Here is a 17,678-nt window from a genome sequence, read left to right as displayed (position 1 = left end):
TCCAAAGTCAGGTGGGTTCCTTCATAGGCCTGTATTCTCTCTCCCCCCCCCCCCGAAACCTCTGACCAACATGGTAATGTTTGAAAGAGGCACCTATGAACACTCTGGAGGGGTGTGGATTGGCCATGTTGCACAAAAGTGCTCACTTCCAAAAGACGGGCGGAAGGAGCTATTAACTCTTCCCTCTCCAGGGCTTTTGTCCTTCCTCTCGGCTCAGTACAGAGCCTTCCTCAGGCGGGAAACTCTGTGCGCCGGAGGAGTGGGGAATCAAACCCGGCTCTCCAGATCTGAGTCTACCGCTCCAAACCACCGCTCTTAACCACTACACCATGCTGGCTGCCCTCATTCTAACGAAAGTGTTTCCCCACTACAATGGCAGCTACAGCCACTACAGGATCAGGTAGTCTGGTAAGTGTCTGTGCTTTCTTTGTCAGCGTGTCATTCCATTTCCCCTTCATGCTTTCCTTCTTTTTATTCCCACTTTTTCCCTTCCTCCCCTTGGACTTTCCTTCATTTCTTCTTCTTCTCTTTCTGTGATTTTTATGCAAAGCGAGGAGGGAAGTATTGCATTTAAAGGTATTTAACAGTCTGGGACTCGCATGCTGACAGGATTACCTCTCCTGTTACAACCCCCCTGTGTTCCCTTCGATCATCCTCTAGGGGCTTTTTGCAGGCGCCTGGCCCCGGGATGGCTCAGTTAGCTGTCACCAGGGGAAGGGCCTTCTCAGTTGGAGCCCCTACAGCAGCTCTCCAGAATCTCAGGCAGGGGTCTTTCACATCACCCACTGCCTGGTTCTTTTAACTGGACATGTCGGGGTTTGAACCTGGGACCTTCTGCATGCCAAGCAGATGCTCTACAAACTGAGCCACAGCCCCTTTCCTGAATACTAGTCATGATACATACCTATTCTCTCCGAGATCAGAGGAGCAGGTCTATTATATTGGGTGCTGTGGAACACAGGCAGGATAACGCTGCTGCAGTCATCTTGAACACATGAAGCTGCCTTATACTGAACAAGAGCCTCGGTCTATCAAAGTCAGTATTGTCTAAGACCGGCAGCGGCTGTCCAGGTTCTCAGGCAGAGGTCTGTCACATCCCCTACTTGCCTAGTCTCTTTAGCTGGAGATGCTGGGCATTGAACCTGGGGCCTTCTGCATTCCAAGCAGGTGCTCTGCCATTGAGCCACAGCCCCTCATGTTCATGGAGGAAAGGGCTATTCATGGCTACTAGTAAAAATGGATACTAGTCATGATGCATACTTAATCTCTCCAGGATCAGAGGAGCATGGCTGTTATATTATGTGCTGTGGAACACAGGCAGGACAATGCTGCTGCAGCCGTCTTGCTTGTTGGCTTCCTAGAGGCCCCTGGTTGGCCCCTGTGTGAACAGACTGCTGGACTCGATGGGCCTTGGTCTGATCCAGCAGGGCCTTCCTTATGTTCTTATGAGTGGACATGTTCATGGCGGATAGGGCTATTCATGGCTACTGGTCAAAATGGATACTAGTCATGATGCATACCTGTCCTGTCCAGCATCAGAGGAGCATGCCCATTATATCAGGTGCTGTGGAGCGCAGGCAGGATGGCGCTGCTGCAGTCGTCTTGTTTGTGGCCTTCCTGGAGGCCCCTGGTTGGCCCCTGTGTGAACAGACTGCTGGACTCGATGGGCCTTGGCCTGATCCAGCAGGGCTTTTCTTATGTTCGTATGAGTGGACAGGTTCACGGAGGAGAGGGCTATCCGAGGCTACTAGCCAAAAGGAATACTCGTCAGGATGCATGCCTATTTTCTCCAGGATCAGAAGAGCATGCATATTATATTAGGTGCTGTGGAGCGCAGGCAGGACGGTGCTGCTGCAGCTGTCGTGTTTGGGGGGCTTCCCGGAGGCCCCTGTGGGAACTGACCCGCTGGACTGGATGGACTTGGGCCTGATCCAGCAGGGCTTTTCTTATGTTCTTATGCCCAGCAAAGCCAGAGGCGCAACCCCCAGCCTCTCCCCAGCCAAGGGGGCCGCCGACCACCCCCACGCCCCTCCTCGCGGCGCGCAGACGCGCATGCCAGCGACCCCCCCCCCAACCCCCGCGTAAGGCGCACGTGGGAAAGGCCCCCGCGCTTCCCCGGCGCGTTCTCTCTCTCCCCCCCTCCCCTCCGGGCGCGCGCCGGCTGGCTGCCGTGCCGCGTGCTGGCGAGAGCGCGCGCGCCGTGCCCGGCCGGGTCTCCCTCTCGGCCGCCGCCTGCCCGGGGAGAGCGCCGGAGGCGGGGATGGGCTGAAGGCGGCGGCGCCGGGCCGCGCGAGGGCGAGGGCGAGCCGGGACGAGGACCAGGAGGCGCCGCCGCCGCCGCGCAGGAGCCACGATGGGGACGGACAGTAAGTGAGCCCGGGGGGGGGGGCAACTTGGCAGGTAGCCCCGGAGGCGCTTGACTGCGTTGGCTCCCCGAGGGTCAGGCTTGGCGCTCCGAAGTCCTTGCATAGCCTGTCTGGCATTATTATTATTATTATTATTATTATTATTATTATTATTATTATTTTATTATTATTTTATTATTATTATTTTATTATTATTTTATTATTATTATTTTATTATTATTTTATTATTATTATTTTATTATTATTACTGGAGATGGCGGGGATCGAACCCGGGACCTTGCGTGTGCCAAGCATACGCTTTCCCAGCGCAGGCCACCCAATCTTCCCCATCCCCTTGGGCTTTGCGCTCTCCGGCGCATTCCCGGCTCAGCCTCGCCAGCGGGGGTCCCTCTTCCCCCCCCCCGCAGCCCTGCTACCCCCCCTGCGCATCCTCACCCTAGAGTTGCCAACCTCCAGGGGGTGGCTGGAAATCCCCTGCTGTTACAGCCGATCTCCAGGCGACCGAGGTCAGTCCCCCTGGAGAACATGGCCATTTTGGCAACGGGGCTCTGTGGTGTTGGAGTCCTTCCCCTCTCCAAAGCCTGCCCTATTCAGGCACCGTCCCCAAAATCTCCAGGTGTTTCCCAACCCGGAGCTGGCAACCCGACCTCACCTGCTCCCCCTTTCCCATCTTCCCTCCGTCTAGGTGGTCTGGCTGCCACAGCCGGAGCCTCCCCGATCTCCCTGCCGGGGGCTGCAGCCAGAATCAAAAGATTCTCAATAGGGGCCTGCTGGGGCTCTGGAATGTAAAAGGGGGTGAGGGGTTCGGTTCCCCAGACCACAGGAGATAGTTTATCTTGGGGGGGGGGGGCTCTGCCCAATCCAAGGCCGCAACCGTCAGATTTCAGGATCTGGTTCTGCATTTGATAATGCTGGCTAATTGTCTAGTGGCCAAAGTGATTTGTGAATGCTGGTGGTAATGTGGAAGGAATTATTCCACCCTGATTTGAGTCCAACAGCCCCTTAGAGACCAACCAGGTTTTGTCAGATACACCCCCCCCCTCCCCAGACTCACAATTGCTGGGGCAGATCGTCGTTTTTGCATATGGAAGGTATCGGGTTCAATCTGATGCTGGGGGAGAGCGTGTCTTTTTCACATATGGACGGTCTCAGGTTCAGTCTGGCTCTGGGGCTGAGCATGTCTTTTTTTTGCGTCCGGAAGGGCTTGGGTTCAATCTGGCGCTGGGGGAGAGCGTGTCTTTTTTGCACATAGGCGGTCTCAGGTTCAATCTGGCGCTGGGGGAGAATGTGTCTTTTTTGTACACAGAAGGACTTGGGTTCCTTCTGGAGCAGGGGGAGAGCGTGTCTTTTTTGCACACAGAAGGTCGGGTTCAATCTGGCGCTGGGGGAGAGTGTTTTTTTTTTTGCACACAGAAGGTCTTGGGTTCAATTGCACACAGAAGGTCAATTCAATTGCACACAGAAGGTCTTGGGGTAAGTGTGTCTTTTTTGCTTACAGAAGGTCTCAGGTTCAGTCTGGTGCTGGGGGAGAGTGTGTCTTTTTCACATGTGGAAGGTCTCAGGTTCAGTCTGGCGCTGGGGCTGAGCATGTCTTTTTTTGCGTACGGAAGATCTTGGGTTCAATCTGGCGCTGGAGGAGAGTGTCTTTTTTGCACACAGAAGGACTTGGGTTCCTTCTGGAGCTGGGGGAGAGCGTGTCTTTTTTTGCGTATGGAAGATCTTGGGTTCAATCTGGCGCTGGAGGAGAGTGTGTCTTTTTTGCACACAGAAGGACTTGGGTTCCTTCTGGAGCTGGGGGAGAGCGTGTCTTTTTTTGCGTATGGAAGATCTTGGGTTCAATCTGGCGCTGGAGGAGAGTGTGTCTTTTTTGCACACAGAAGGACTTGGGTTCCTTCTGGAGCTGGGGGAGAGCGTGTCTTTTTTTGCGTACGGAAGATCTTGGGTTCAATCTGGCGCTGGGGGAGAGTGTGTCTTTTTTGCATAGGTATAGTGTCAGGTTCGGTCTGGCTTGGGCTGAGCATGTCTTCTTTGCATACGGAAAGTCTCAGGTTCAATCTGGGACACCACTCACTCTTTAGTTTCTTATGCATGGAAGGTTTTGCCTTGGATTTGCCGCTCAATAGATGCACATTTCCCCCATCCAAATTCTCAGAACTGCATGGGGGGCTTATTTTAAGTTTTGAGAATTCGGATGGGGAAAATGTGCCTCTAGAGAGCCGCAGGTCCAAGGCAAAACCTCCTGTGCATAAATGGGCTTTTTCTGTTGAATAAGCAGTGTATGAAAACACAAAAATGCAGAACGCTGAGCACAAACAAAAGCGTCAACAATATAACTTGGTCCCCCCAAGAATACTTCCTTTAATTAAAATACTTTTCCTGCTGTTCTTCCCTATTTTATCTACCTTCTTTTACATTTACATTACATTTTTTTTACATTTTTTCTTATGAGTCCCCTGTGGTGAGAGGGTGCGGGGTATTCATTAAATGAATGAATAAATAAAAGAATTAGCCATATTCATGAAGCCAGGGCCTGCCCTAACCAGCAGAGTTAATTCAGCCCCCTCGCCTTCCTTGAGTCGACCTTCCCCTTCTCCCCTCTGTCATTCATTTAGGAACCACCTGCATACCTCTCCAAGCTTTGCCTGCAAGTGTGGTTTGGCTTTCTATAACCCCAAACCACATTTAGATGACTGCGTGTTGTGCAAAAGCCAGGTGATATCTTTTATTACTAGCATAAAAAAACCCTGTGTGATCCACACCGTTTAAAAAAATGATGCAGAGATGGAAAGATGCAGAAGAAAAAAAGATGGAAATATGCAGAAGAAAAAAAAGATGCAGAAGAAAAAAAATATGGGTGGTGGCAGCACATAAGTGTGTTGGATGAAACAAACGCTGGTGCTTTCCCCTTACACCAGGGGTGTCAAACATAAGTCCCACAGGCTGGATCTGGACCCTTGAGAGCTCTTATCCAGCCCGCGAGGCAGCCCCCCCCCCTCCAGTTCTGATCTGGGCTGGCGAGGCATGGCCCGGCCAAGTGACAGATGTCCTATCCGGCTCTTGGAACAAATAAGTTTGACTCCCCTGCCTTAGACAGTGCAGATCTCTGGTGTCTTCCCCGGTCACCCTTTCTTTGCTTCCGTGGTTCATCTCATCCTCGGCAGTTCTTGTCGCACCTCTGAGCAGGAAGAATTTCCAGTAGCCTCTTTAACCCAAAAACAACAGCCTTGTGAATACCTTTTGTTAGAACCAAGCCCCCAAAATTACACAAAACTATGTTCAAAGTTTTGAGTCCTCAGGCTGATGAAGAGTTCTGCAGAACTTGAAAGCTTGCACATTGTTTTGTGTCACTCATGAACAGCTGCCTTATACTGAATCAGACCATTGTCCATGGGCACATGGTTGCGTAGGAAATGTGACGTCAATAACGATGGATATTCAGCGCTTCCTTGAGCTCCGGCATATGACCGTCTATTCTCAGAGCATCTCTCCTTGTGGCAGGTAGTACTTTGCTTTTGGGCAATTGCCATATTGAGCCTCTCAGCAGCACTGAGTTCAGAGGTCAAGGAAGAGAGTAAGGGCGAAAACGCATGGTTGCTTTAGCCTCCTTTATTCCCTGTTTCAGCCAGGATTGAATGCATGCTGAATCCTGGCTGAAACAGCGAATAAAGGAGGCTAAAGCGACCATGCGTTTTCGCCCTAAGAAGCAGGTAGTATCCCTTTTAGCCCATAATGTGCTATGGTCTCCATAGACCAGCAGTTACTGAGTGCTGGTAATGGTGAACCAGACTCTTGGTCCATCAAGGTCAGTATAGTCTACTCAGACCGGCAGCCGCTCTCCAGGTTCTCAGGCAGAGGTCTTTCACATCACCCACTGCCCGGTCCTTTCAACTGGAGATGCCAGGGATTGAACCCAGGACCTTCTGCATGCCAAGCAGAGGCTCTTCCACTGAGCCACAGCCTTTCCCCTATAAACACACACGAAGTTTATACTGTTCTGCCTTATACTGAATCAGACCATTGGTCCGTCACAGTCAGTATTGTCTACTCAGACCGACAGCAGCTCTCCAGGGTCTCAGGCAGAGGTCTTTCACATCACCTACTTCCTGGTCCTTCTAAGTGGAGATGCTGGGGATTGAACCTGGGGCCTTCTGCAGGCAAAGCAGAGGTTCTTCCACTGAGCCACAGTCCTTCCTCACCATTTTTGGATGGTGGTAATGAAAGGTATGGCATGGCTTTTGCGTTTGGCTCTGCGTGCAAATTGTGTAAAAGAGTGGCATGACTGGAGTGAGTCTAAACTCCATCAGGATTGGCTGACGCCCCCCCTCGTTTGCCATTCAGTTGAGAGTTGGCATCAAGCGTCTTTAAGCAAAACGCAACCCTGAGTTCATGCTGGCTGTAGGAAATTCTTTTTAAAAGTTCCCCAATTCTATATTTTGCGCCTTAACCCATTTCCTCTCTCCCTGCAAATCTCCATCTTGGAGCGTGGCGTATGTCAATGTTGCACTGAGCCACACACGTACTATTTATGTATTTGGAAAATTTGGGATACCGCTTTTTTTGAGTATGCTTTGGGGAAGAGGGGTGTGGAGAGAGTCCAAGTACAACTGGTCAGGGGTTAGGATGCCTGCAGAAATGGGATGTGGTTTGGAAGAACGATTCCTAAATTATGGGCGTGGATTTATCCTTGGGCTGTTAGATGTTAATGAACGGTACTGACTTTCAACCACCAGCTGTAGTTAGTGGAGAAAAGAAGAAGAGTTGGTTTTCATATGCCAGTTTTCTCTACCTTTTAAGGAGAATCAATTTCAAGTTCTGCCTGTTCTGCCTATGATTATATCATTGGATGTTCATTGTCGTTGTGCCCCACAATATTGGACTTTTGAGAACTGTAACGCATTTAATGGACTTATACTGTATGAGTTGGATTCTTGAAACTGAATGATGAAATTGACTACATATATGTTGGCTAAGTCTATAGCACACTTTTTGATCGTTTAAAACAGTGGTTCCCACCCTTTTTTTGACCAGGGACCACTAGGACTTTTTTGTTCGGTGCAGGGACCCCAAGGTTCAAAATAAAAATTCCAAGAATTTGAAAATAAACTTTAATAATAACTGCTAGTTAAACATTAAACTTAGAATAATATTTAAATATATATTTTTATAATAGAAAACGTTTAATTGAAAATATTAATTTATTATGGGTTTGTAACTTTGTTTCGCGGACCTTAATTTAGTTCTCGCGGACCCATGGGGGTCCATGGACCCCTGGTTGGGAACCAGTGGTTTAAAATTATTTTGGCCATTGGGGCTGCAACGTCCAGGTAGTAGCTGGAGATCTCCTGCTATTACCACTGATCTCCAGCTGATAGAGATCAGTTCACCTGGAGAAAAGGGCCGCTTTGGCCATTGGACTCTATGGCATTGAAGCCCCTTCCCAAACCCCACCCTCCTCAGGCTCTGCCCCAAAATCTTCCACTGGTGTTGAAGAGTTGGCCCCAGCGGCTATTCTGTGGCGTGTTTTTTTTTTTTTTTTAATTGTCACAGAAATTAAAATATCAACTGTCCGCCCATTTTTGTTTTCTATTTTGGCTCACGGAGAGGTTGCTTGGTTACAAGAATTGTTCTGGTCTTTGTGCCTTGGGTTGAACTAATGTGCAGTACACCAGAGACACCTTTCGCTGTTCATTTAGGTCACTCTTCTGGCGGGCCGGAGCCTGACGCGGACGAGAGTCCGAGATTTATAAGAGATGTTGTTTGCGTCACTGACAACTTCGTGCTTGCTGCAGGACCTCTGGGGGCCAATTGTGGCCCTTGGGGAACTGTTTGTGGGACCCTCGAGTGGCTTAATGATGTGTCAGGAGACTTCAACTGCAGCTAGGGTTGCCAACCTCCAGGTACTAGCTGGAGATCTCCTGCTATTACAACTGATCTCTAGCCGATAGAGATCAGTTCCCCTGGAGAAAATGGCCGCTTTGGCCGTTGGACTCTATGGCATTGAAGCCCCTCCCCAAACCCCACCCTCCTCAGGCTCTGCCCCCAAACCTCCCACCCTCCTCAGGCTCCGCCCCAAATACCTCCTGCCCTCCTCAGGCTCCACCCCCAAAACCCCTCGCAGGTGGCCAAGAGGGACCTGTCAACCCCCAGCATCTATGAGTGGGCTGATTGAATTTCCCTTGAGCAAGTCGCGTGACCCTCAAAGACACTGGCAAACTGGATTGGCTTCCCCGCTCCTACACACGAAGCCAGCTGGGTGACCTTGGGCTAGTCACAGCTCTCTCAGCCCCACCCACCTTACAGGGTGCCTGTTGTGGGGAGGGGAAGGGAAGGTGATTGTAAGCCGGTTTGAGTCTCCCTTAGGCGGTAGAGAAAGTCGGCATATAAAAACCAACTTTTCTCCTTCTCCTTCTTTTAGAAGCACATGCAAAAAAAAAGGGTTGGTGCGGGGCTTCTCTTGGTGCCCCCTCTTGTTGAGAAATGTGGCCTTGATTCCACTCCGCCACTAATACTTTGCAAATAAATCTCCAAGAACTGGAAAAAAACTAGATGGTTAAAATGTGTCCCACTCTGGTTGAGATGCAGAAATGCCAGGGGCTGTTGACCGTGTAGATTTCCTGCACCCCCCTTCTCTCTCCTTTAAAAAATATATATATTTTTCTGCAGTAGTAGGCATCTTTTTGGCTCTGCCGGCGTTTTGACACTGTCTTTTGCTGTCTTTGCATCAGCCAGCCTGGAACACTTTCCTGAGGGAGGGCGGATCCATCTAGAATCCAAGTGTCCTTTAGGACACTTGCAGCTTTTCTCAAATCTGTGGCCCAGTTATGCCAGGCCCTGAATTATTCAGCATAGTGTCATCATTTCTTCTCCTCTCTCAGAAAGGAAGCTAGTGGATAAAGCTGGAGTTGAAATGTAGCAGGTCTGCTAAACAAATTCCTCTGCTCTTCCTTACCACCTTTGTGCAGTTTCCATTGATTTTTAACAAGGTAAGCTTCAAAGTAAGTACTGTGAGGGCGGCAGCCCGAAGGTGTGATTCATCATCATCATCATAGTTGGTTTTTATATGCCGATTTTCTCTACCACTTAAGGGAGACTCGAACCGGCTTACAATCACTTTCCCTTCCCCTCCCCACATGTGTGGTCGATTCTCACACATTTCAATAGCTTCGTCAGCTTGCTGGTTGAGACTTAAATTCTTCAGAAAAATCAGAGCGCTGATTATATGCTTTAACATGGGCCAAAAGCCTCCAACATGCTTATCAGCTACTTCTCCCATGAATGACCCTGAGGGTGGGGCCTGGAGATCTCCCACAGAGATCAGTTCCCCAGGAAGAAGAAGAAGAAGAAAAAGAGTTGGTTTCTATGTGCCAACTTTCTCTACCACTTAAGGAAGAATCAAACTGGCTTACAATCACCTTCCCTCCCCCTCCCCACAACAGACACTCTGTGAGGTAGGTGGGGCTGAGAGAGCTCTAAGAGAGCTGTGATTAGCCCAAGGTCACCCAGCTAGCTTCATGTGGAGCAGTGGGGAAACAAATCCAGTTCACAAGATTGGCCTCCACCGCTCATGTGGAGGAGTGGGGAATCAAACCCGGTTCTCCAGATCTGAGTCTACCGCTCCGGTCCACCTCTCTTAACCACTACACCACACTTGCTGTCTGCAAAGCGGAGAAAATGGCCGCTTTGGAGGGTAGACTCTATGGCATTATTCCCTGCTGGGCTATACTATACTATTCCAAATCCCCCATCCCCTATCTGTACCTGGCCCCATTCTCTGAATTTTTTGATCTACACAGGAGCAAGGTTCAGCATTCAATAAAAAGAACATTTCCTTTGTCTGTCGTGAATCTGCTCCCCATCAACTTCATTTGGTACCCCTGACTCCCATTATTCTGAGAGACAGGGGGGAGGAATTTTCTGTGTTTGCTTTTTGTACCCATTCATACTGTATTCAGTGCTATCAGCTCCCTACCCGTAACCGTCTTTTTATTCCAAACTAAAAAAGCCTCCAACACTTTAGCCGTTTTTGGCTGGGAAAGTGCTGTACCCATTCAGCTGATCTTTTCTAGCTCAACATTTCACACCTTTTTTTCAGCACTGTGTGTGCATGTGAGGCGGGACCAGAACTGTACACACTATTCCCAGTGCAGCTGTGACCCTGTTCTAATCATGTCTATTGAGAAATAGTTTCTTTAGTTAGTTTTTTTGGAAGCTTATGCCCACCCTGACCTGGATGGTCCAGGCTAGCCTGATCTTGTCGGATCTCGGAAGCTAAGCAGTCAGCCTGGTTAAGAACATAAGAAAAAGCCCTGCTGGATCAGACCAAGGTCCATCAAGTCCATCAGTCTGTTTACAGAGTGGCCTACCAGGAAACCCACAAGCAACACGACTGCAGCAGCACCATCCTGCCTGGGTTGCACAGCACCTACTATATTTGGCATGCTCCTCTGATCCTGGAGAGAATTCTTCTCTCTTCCATTTCCTCCTCAGAACAGCACTATGAGGTAGGTGAGGCTGAGGGTTATGTGATTGGCCCAGGGTCACCCACTGAGCTTTAACGGCTAAGCGGGACTTCAGACTTGGATCCTCGTCTGACACTCCAACCGCGATACCATGCTGGCTCCCAAAAAGTATCCTGGGAAGCAATCGTGCTGGTCACCCTCTTGGCATGCACAGTTGTGTGTGCCTCCGATTCATGGCAACGATGCTTGTTCATCAGTCAGCCACAAAACTTTGTGCCCCAAGTTAATTAGCATGCATGTGCAGAGGTGCCCTCTGCATCTTCCACCTGGGGCACTGCAATCATGGAATCATAGAGTTGGAAGGGACCACTAGGGTCATCTAGTCCAACCCTTTGCCCAATGCAGGAATTTCACAACTCTCTCCCCCCCCAACCCCAGTGACCCCTAATCCATGCCCAGAAGATGGCCAAGATGCCCTCCCTCTCATCATCTGCTTAAGGTCATAGAATCAGCATTGCTGACAGATGGCCATCCAGTCTCTGCTTAAAAACCTCCAGGGAAGGAGCACTTACCACCTCCCGAGGAAGCCTGTTCCACTGAGGAACTGCTCTAACTGTTAGAAAATTCTTCCTAATGTCTAGACCAGGGATGTCAAACATAAAGCCCGTGGGCTGGATCCGGCCCCTTGAGAGCTCATCTGGCCCACAAGCCAGCCGAGGGAGCACACCCCCTCTCGATCTGGACTGGCAAAGCATGGCCTGGCCCAACCAAGTGACATTTAAGTCATATCCGGCCCTCATAACAAATGCGTTTGACACCCCTGGTCTAGACAGAAACTCTTTTGATTTAATTTCAACCTGTTGGTTCTGGTCTGACCTTCTGGGGCAACAGAAAACAACTCGGCACCCTCCTCTATATGACAGCCCTTCAAGTACTTGAAGATGGTTATCATATCCCCTCTCAGTCTTCTCCTCTTCAGGCTAAACATACCCAGCTCCTTCATAGGACTTGGTCTCCGGACCCCTCACCATCTTTGTTGCCCTCCTCTGGACACATTCCAGCTTGTCTACATCTTTCTTAAATTGCGATGCCCAATACTGAACACAATACTCTAGGTGAGTTTTATGTTTATTTTATTTCCTTTACACAATTTGCGTGCCACCTCTCTGTCCAATTAGGGCAACCCAAACAGCTAACTAGTTAAAATAAAACATTATAAAAACATACAAACCATTGAAACAAAACACAAATAGACATTAATAGCACATAAAACTAAAAGCGGCGCCCTGCCTCCATTCGGAGAATCATAAAGTTGGAAGGGACCATACAGGCCACTTAGTCCAACCCCCTCTCAATGCAGGATCAGCCTAGAGCATCCCTGACAAATGTTTGTCCAGCCGCTGCTACCATGTAGTGGTTAAGAGAAGTGGTCTCTAATCTGGACAACCGGGTTTTATTCCCCACTCCTCCACATGAAGCCTGATGGGTGTCCTTGGGCTAGTCACAGCTCTCTCCAAACTCTCTCAGCCCCACCTACATCACTGGGTGTCTGTTGTGGGGAGGGGAAGGGAAGGGGATTGTAAGCCTGATTGATTTTCCCTTAAGTGGTAGAGAAAGTCGGTATATAAAAACCAACTCTTCTTCTGTTTAGTCTTGATAATTCCAGCGTGCCACAGTGCTTAAGAGTGGTGGACTCTAATCTGGAGAACCAGGTTCGATTCCTCACCTAACTCACTGGGTGTCTGTTATGGGGAGAGGAAAGGAAGGGGATTGTAAGCCAGTTTGACACTCCTTAAGGCAGAGAAAAGCGGGGTTAAAAACGAACTCTTCTTCTACTCTTCTTGAATACTGCCAGAGAGGGGGAGCGCACCACCTCCCGAGGCAGCCGATTTCACTTCAGAACTACTGTTACTGTAAAAAAAAACCCTAATATCTAGCCAATACCTTTCCACCCGTGATTTATACACATTACTGCGAGTCCTATCCTTTACTGCCATCTTTCATTGGGCCTCTGTATTCTTCCACACCCTCAGACATGAGGCGAGATGGGAACCCTTTGCCCTCTTCATTTGCATTCTTTGTTCCAGGCAGCTTATTTGCATCTTTTCTCTTTGCCTAAGACATCAGTCATAATTTGCAATTCCATGCTGGGTTTTGTAAACAGTCACTTCACATTTCTATAAAAAAAAATTGATTTCTACTCAGGCTTATAGACCAGCTGGAATGTGTCCAGAGGAGGGCAACGAAGATGGTGTGGGGTCTGGAGACCAAGTCCGATGAGGAAAGGTTGAAGGAGCTGGGTATGTTTAGCCTGGAGAGGAGAAGATTGAGAGGGGATATGATAACCAACTTGAAGGGCTGTCATATAAAGGAGGGTGCCGAGTTGTTTTCTGTTGCCCCGGAAGGTCGGACCAGAACCAACGGGTTGAAATTAAATCTAAAGGGTTTCCGTCTAGACATTAGGAAGAGTTTTCTAACAGTTGGAGCGGTTCCTCAGTGGATCAGGCTTCCTCAGGAGGTGGTGAGTGCTCCTTCCCTGGAGGTTTTTAAGCAGAGGCTTGATGGCCATCTGTCAGCAATGCTGATTCTGTGACCTTAGGCAGATGATGAGAGGGAGGGCATCTTGGCCATCTTCTGGGCATGGAGTAGGGGTCGCTGGGGTGTGTGTGGGGGAAGGTAGTTATGAATTTCCTGCATTGTGCAGGGGGTTGGACTAGATGACCCCGGTGGTCCCTTCCAACTCTATGATTCTATGATTCTATTCTAATAGGCATGCTTCTCTGATCCTGGAGAGAATAGGTATGCATCATGACTAGTATTCATTTTGACTAGTAGCCATGAATACCCCTCTCCTCCATGAACATTTCCACTCCCCTCTTAAAGCCTTCCAAGTTGGCAACCATCACCACATCCTGCGACAGGGAGTTCCACAATTTAACTGTATTGGGGTTGGCATGTGTGTGTGTATTTTTTCCCCCATGCCAGTTTCTCTTGCTCTGAGATTTCTCAGCTGCCTCTGTTCCTGGCAGATTCACAGCAGTCTCCAGAGGGGGGCAGAGTCGATCCGTGAAAGACGAATGTGCCCTGCTTCCAAAAACACACTGGCGTTGTTGATGGGTGGAGAGATGCAATCTGACTTGGCTCGTTCAAGACGGAGGATCTTTGGGTCTGTAGCCAGAAGCTGTCGGCCTTGAAGAGACGGTGTGTTTCTTCCAGGCTGGACAGAAACCAGGTAAAAGCAGTTCTTGTCATTCTGAGATTTGCCAGCGAGAGAATTCCTGTCCCTGTCACGACCATTTTACTTCAAAGCCTGTGTCAAGCGGATAAGAGCAAGAAACTAACAGAGCAGTCCTAAAGAGAGTAACTCCAGTCTAAGCCCATTCATTTCAACGGACGTAGACTGGCTTAAGCCTGCATAGGATTGTGCTGGTAGTCATTTTAAAGACTGAGAAAGGTTCTTTTTTCAGTCTTTCACTTTTCTTTAATGCAACCTGCCTTTGTGTTCTACCACTGAGCAGGAAGAGAAAGGAAGCCATGCGGGGAGGGGCCATGGCTCAGTGGTAGAGCATCTGCTTGGCATGCAGAAGGTCCCAGTTAAAAAGAAGAAGAGTTGGTTTTTACATGCGGACTTTCTGTACCACTTAAGGGAGAATCAAACTGGCTTACAAACACCTTCCCTCCTCCTCCCCACAACAGACACCCTGTGAGGTATGTGGGGCTGAGAGAGCTGTGACTTGCCCAAGGTCACCCAGCTGGCTTCGTGTGTAGGAGTGGGGAAACCAACCTGGTTCACCAAATCATAGTCCACCACTCCAAACCACCACTCTTAACCACTACACCGCGCAGGATCAAGTGGCGGGTGATGTGAAAGAGCCCTTCCTGTGACCCTGGAGAGCTGCTGCCAGTCTGAGTAGACGATACTGACCTTGATGGACCCAAGGTCTGATTCAGTATAAGGCAGATTCGTGTGTCCATGGGTCCACAAGTCTTTCCTTTCTCTCCCGGCAACTTGTGTAGCTGCCAGGTAGGTTATCAGCATCAGGGAGAGTTTCCAGTTCGTCTTCGGTCTTCTGTGCAGTCCCACATTGGGACTGCGCACGCGCAGGCCAGCCATCGGAAGATTCTCATAGCTTCTTAGGTCAACGATAGGGGGCGCCGACCGCTCTGCGCATGCGCACGCTTTCCCGCCAAAGCGACGCCACGTCGGAGGTCGGCGCCCCCTATCCCTCAGTTCTTTCTTTGCCGCCTGTAAGGAAGGTTCTTCAAAGCTTCGCTCTTCATTTCATTGCCTAGTGAAATCGTGAGTCTTTTCGACTTTAATTATTCTTGCCGCGGCTGCGGTAATGGCGCAAACCGCCTTGTTTAAGAGATGCTCTCAATGCAACTCAAAGATGTCTAAGACTGATGACCATACCCTGTGTGTCCTGTGTCTGGGGGAAGGACACAAGGTGGGCTCCTGCAAGATTTGCGTGCAGTTCACACCAACGGCTCGTTCAAATAGAGCGGCACGTCTGCAGGCTGCATTATATAAAAAAGCCCTTACCTGCTCTGATTTGCCGGCTACGCCTCAATCGGCCGCGCGAGAGCACTCAGCCAGGACCGAGTCGGTCGGTTCCGTCCGTTCGGTTCCGACCTCGGGTTCGAAGAGGAAATCGTCTCGGTCCCCTGAAGCTAAGCAGAAGAGGTCGGCATCGGAACCGACACATAAGAAGGCTTCATCGGAACCGGTGCATAAAAAAGCAAAAGCTAAGACCAAGCACTTGGAAGGTCATAGCGGGGAGGGACGCGGTCCCAAGATTTCCCAATCCTCGGCTCCGAAGTCCTCGGTTTCGACAATGGCTGCATCGGTTTTGATGGAAGGACTCGCGACGCCTCCGCCTCCTCGGACACCCTCGCCCATCGTGGGGCTCGATTCCGAGTCGGAACTAGACCTCCCAGACCTCTCCATTGGAGACGCCCTTCAAATCGGGGGGGCAGATCCTCTGGCTCCGACGCAAGTGGCATCAGTTTCGGTTCCGGGTCCTTCGGTCCCGACTCAACAACCTCCACAGCCTTGGTGGCCTCCACAATGGCCGTCTCAACAACCCCAGTGGCCTACTGCGGTATCACAGCAACAGTGGCCGACTTATGGGATGTACCCGCAGTGGTTCCCTCCTCAGTATCCGGCGGGCCCATGGCCTCCAGCGCCTACCCAGCCTCCTGCTCAGCCCTCTGCTCCTCGGAGAGAGCCGCAGTTTTCAGGTCACGACAGTGACACCGACTCAGAGCAAGGATCTAGGTCATATTACTCGGAGTTAGGCTCTGACACTTACTCCAGTCATTCCCCGCTAGATGATATGGTGGGAGAGGCCTCTACATCCTCACCCACGGATGATGCCCGGTCATTCTCTGACCAGATGCTGAGAATGGCTAATGCGCTGGAGATCACTATTCGCCCTTCCATTCCCAAGCCAAAGGAGAAGATCCTCTCGGCATTGTATTCGGAGTCCCCTACAACAGTTGCTTTTCCGATACTCTCGGACTTCATGGATATGGCGAAAAAGATTTGGGAAAAGCCGTCATCCATTCCGTGTACAGCTCGCAAAGTGGAGAACCTATATAGGGTTCAGCCTGAGAACTGTGAGTTTTTGTTTTCTCACCCTGCACCTTCCTCATTGATAACAGCAGAGGTGCAATCCAAACACCGTCAAGGAGGGCAATCATCACCTGTCGACAAGGATAGTCGTAAGATTGATGCTCTCAGCAGGAAGGCTTACTCTGCCGATGCCTTAATTTTTCGGATCAGCAACTACCAAGCGGTGATGGCTGCGTACCATCTTTTTCTGTGGAACAGGATGTGTACCTTCATTGATCACTTACCTGAAGAAGAAAGATCTTTAGCGAGGATAGTGGCGTCTGAAGGGTCCAAACTTGCCAAACACCAGATGAACGCTGGAAGACACACTGCAGATTGCTCGGCACGGAGTATGGCAGCATCTATTGCCCTTCGGCGTTTCTCCTGGCTGCGCTCCACGAATTTAGCTCCTGAAACAAGGAATAGAATCGAGGACTTACCATTTGATGGGTTAACTCTCTTCTCCACTGCCACTGATGAGACCTTAGAAAATCTCAAGAAGCAAAAACAAACGGCAAGGTACATGGGTGTAACTGCTCCTCCCTCTGTGCCTTATTACAGACAGCGCTTCCCTTATAGGGATAATTTTCGCCGTAACCGCTTCCAGAGGCAAGCTCCCGCGGGGTCTTACGGCCAGCAACAGCACCAACAACAGGGTCGCACCTACCAGGGGTACCAACAAGCCAATAGGCGCAGGTCTGGCAGGAATCGGGCCTATCAACAGCGCTCACAATCGCCACAGAAACAGGGCCCTAAGCCAGCTTTCTGACTGAGGGAGAATGACCAGGCTAATGTGGTTAGATTCGGGGATAGGTTGGTCCCTTACCTACTTGCCTGGGAGAGTATTACCACTGATACATGGGTCCTCTCCATTGTTCAGTACGGTTATCGTTTGGAGTTTAGGTTCACTCCCAGTTTGGGTCCTCCCCCTAGAACATCTTCGTCGGTACACCCCAGTTTGGTTTCGTCACTCACCGACCTGGTCCAGAAGGGTGCGGTTGATCAGTTCCCCATGGACACTGTTGGACCTGGTTTCTACTCGAGACTTTTTGCAATCCCCAAGAAGGATGGTGGTCTTAGGCCTATTTTAGACCTCCGTCAGTTAAATAAGTTCCTAGTTAAACGAAAGTTCCGCATGCTTACCCTTGTTAGTGTATTAACCTTATTAAAACCTGGTTGGTGTTTTATTGTTATTGATCTCAAGGATGCTTATTTTCATTTTTCAATTTATCCTGAGCA

This window comes from Euleptes europaea, chromosome 6 (genome assembly GCF_029931775.1).
Source record: "Euleptes europaea isolate rEulEur1 chromosome 6, rEulEur1.hap1, whole genome shotgun sequence".
Taxonomy (NCBI): Eukaryota; Metazoa; Chordata; class Lepidosauria; order Squamata; family Sphaerodactylidae; genus Euleptes; species Euleptes europaea.
This window is presented reverse-complemented; position numbering follows the sequence as displayed.